Raw genomic sequence first — 3,688 nt, forward strand, 5'->3', positions numbered from 1 at the left:
CCCCACAAAACACCTCCTCACTAGCAGTCATCCCCTTCTGCCCCCAACCTCCCTTCCTTGGCCTCAGACAACCATGAATCTACCTTTTTTTTTTGGTCTCATCTACAGCATACGGAAGTTCCTGGGCCAGGGATCGAACCTGAGCCACAGCAGTAATGGCACCAGATCCTTAACCCACTGAGCCACCAGAGAACTCAACAAATTTTTTTGTTTCTGTAGATGTGCCTGTTTGCCCGTTCTGTCGGGGGCGGGGGCTGTCTCTTTTTTCTCCTACACACATAAATTTAATCCATTTGTTCACTCACGATCGCTTCTGCTTACTTTGCTCCTGTGCCAATGCAAACATCTCCCGGCCCAAATGCCACCACACTTCATTTACCTTCATTTCTGGGAATGCTGCGTCAGAAGGAAATACTAAGAGAAAAATACTAAGAGCAGAACAATCTACATAATATGCTGCCTGCTGCCCGGTGGCCACCATCCCCAGCTGACTTGGAATTTCCCAAGTGGCTTTCTGCTCTGTCCCCTCCTGAAGGGTAGCTCTCTCTCCATCTTGCTCCTGCCCTCCTCGCTAAAAGGCTTTACTGCCAAAGGGTAGAGGAGATTTTCCAAGGTACAGCCCTGTGAGAATAGTCTTCTCCCATCTCCTACCCAATTTTAAAATATAAAATTGGGAGTTTCCGTCATGGCTCAGTGGTTAACAAATCCGACTAGGAACCATGAGGTCGCAGGTTCGATCCCTGGCCTTGCTCAGTGGGTTGAGGATCTGGCGTTGCCGTGAGCTATGGTGTAGGTTGCAGACGAGGCTCGGATCACATATGGCTGTGGCTGTGGCTGGCAGCTACAGCTCTGATTAGACCCCTGGCCTGGGAATCTCCATGTGCCACGGGTGCGGCCCTAAAAAGACTATATATGTATATAAAATTGTGCTATTATCTTGCATTTATAGAACCCCTTTCCTAGAAGCTCACAATACTCTTCAGGAGTGCATGGCACCTTTTACCATATCCTTCTGAGCTTTGCCCCAAAGGTTCTCCTTTGAATTTGTCCCTACTCTACCTTCTCTCCACCACAATCCCTCCCTATCAATTCATGCACAAAATTCAGAAAGTATCCAAAACCAACGGAAGGGGGAAAGCTCCTCTGAATAGAGTGTATCAGCCGAATGGAACAGCAACAGCGTCGTTTTTGGAAACACTAATTTTACCAAAATTTAATCCGCTAAAAATGGAAATGATTACTTCCACTGGATTATTTCTTCCCACCAAAAAGAGATGAAAATGCAAGAAAGTTATCTTAATAGGTGACATAGCAATGTTCCTAATAACCTTAACAATGACTTTATCTTCCTTAACTCAAAATCCCAGGAAAATTTGATCTTGAACTACTTAATAAATAATATAATGGGATGTAATTAACTTTATTTCCTTCTAAAAGGGAGGTTTAGATAAGTCAAAATGTAAAAAGAAATTGAAATTTGGTTTTGACATTGAAATTGGATTTTTTGGAAGGGTTGCTGGATTGAGTAGGTTCTGCTTTTGGTTTTGAGTTATTATTCTTTCTGCATTTACATTTGCAGATGAATAATTCAGGGTTTTTGGAAAATTTATTATCAACCAAACTATAGAAGCTCTGTTTGAGGAAGATCTGGGAGGATCAATTTCTCAGTCTGCATTTGCTTAACTGCTATTATATGCTTCTTTGGATTCGGTGAGCTCTGTCTATGCTCTCTCTCAAAACCCAGGGGTGGCCGATAGATGGCCTACATTTGCCCCAATCCAGAGATGGAGAAGCTCCTATTGTGGCACAGTGGAAATGATTCTGACCAGTATCCATGAGGATGCAGGTTCAATCCCTGGCCTCAATCAGTGGGTCAGGGATCCGGCATTGCCATGAGCTGTGGTGTAGGTCGCAGACACGGCTCGGGTCCCGAGTTGCTGTGGCTGTGGCATAGGTTGGCAGCTGAAGTTCTGATTCAACCCCTAGCCTGGGAACTCCCATATGCTGCCGGTGCAGCCCTAAAAAGCAAAAAAAAAAAAAAAAAAAAAAAAAAGGAGAGAGAGAGATGGAGTCTGGGATTCTGGAATGCAATAGAGATTCTCATACTGAGTGAAGTAAGTCTGAAAGAGAAAGGCAAATACCATATGACATCACTTACATGTGGTAGAATCTAAAATATCACACAAATGAACTGACCTATAAAACAGAAAGAGACACACAGATTTGTGGTTGCCAAGAGGGAGATGGGAGGGAGTGGGATGGATGGGGATTTTGGGGCTGGTAGATGCAAACAATTACATTTGGAATGGATAAGCACTGAGGTCCTACTGTATAGAACAGGGAACTATATCCAGTCTCTTGGGACAGACTATGATGGAAGATAATATGAGAAAAAGAATGTATAGCCATGTGTGACTGGGTCACTTTCCTGTACAGCAGAAACTGACACAACATTGTAAATCAACTATATTTTAATACGATAAATAAATAAATAAAAATTTAAAAAAGAGAGAGATGGAGTCTGTATCTCCCCCTCTTGAATCATGAGACTGCCTCAGCCAACAGGGGATGGTGGAACTGACCTTAGGTAACTTCCGAAGGTAGATTAGAATACATACATCTGTGTTCTCTTGGGACAATGGTTCTTGGAGTCAGCCACCAGGTTGTGAGGAAATCCAAACACTCTGTTGAGAGGCCCACCTAAAGAGGAACTGAGGCCCCTGGCTGAGTTCCCAGTGCACAGCTCAGTTGGCCAGCCATTGATGGAGGCATCTTGCAAGTGACTCCTGCCCTGCAGCCAAGCTGTCCCAGCTGATGCCATGGGGAGCAGAGATGAGCCATTGAATCTTGAGAAACAAATAACTGACTCATGGAGTAAGTGGAGTTTCCCTTGGCTCAAACTTCTCCGGGGCAGAATCTGGTATGTATTTTGATTCAAAGGACTTCCCCCTTTTTGAGGTGAAACAAGCAAGTCAGTGACCAAGAGGAATTGTTGTTAACTGACGCTAGAACTCTGAACCCTCCGTCAGCTCCCCTCATCCAAATAAGTAATTTAGTGGAAGCTGACCCTACAACTCATTTTACAGGCTGGAGATTTTAAACAGGATGAGTTAGGCCATCAGTGGACCCAGGGGCCAGGAGCAGGCTGGCTGAGAAAACCCACCAGGGTAATGCAGCAGTCAGGGACAGAAGAAAGTCCATCTGCTCTCAAAAGAGAGGGAAAGACCCCTGCAATTGTGAAGGCAGGACAAAGAGACGTCATACCAGTTAAGTGAGTGGAGGTGAGTTTGAGGAGCTGTCACAGAAATCGTCTCAATTGTCTCTGAGCTCTTGAAGGCGGCTGTGGGTAGGTCAGATGCCAAGGAGGTTCACTGAATTTAGCACTTCTTGTTTTTAGGAGAGTAAATGCATCATACGTTCTTTCTAAAATTATGCAAGTGACATGACCACTTTCTTACAATAAAAGATTCAAACAAGAATCAATTCCAGAGAGCAAACTATGAAAGTCACCTTTCCTCCCACCCCCCATTTTCAGGTCCCTCCCCCATATGAGCTAGAACTGTGATTTGACAGCCATCCTTCCCTCCCCAGTCCCCATTCTATGCAATTATGTGTAGCACATGCACATGTATTATACAGATTTTTAATCTAGAAGGATTATGCTGTTTATGCTGTTCTGCAATTTGCT

The sequence above is a fragment of the Sus scrofa genome, chromosome 16, assembly GCF_054392235.1.
Source record: "Sus scrofa isolate SSC_HxYL_T2T_F1_AM1 chromosome 16, Sscrofa_HxYL_maternal_Yorkshire_Landrace_v2.0, whole genome shotgun sequence".
NCBI lineage: Eukaryota > Metazoa > Chordata > Mammalia > Artiodactyla > Suidae > Sus > Sus scrofa.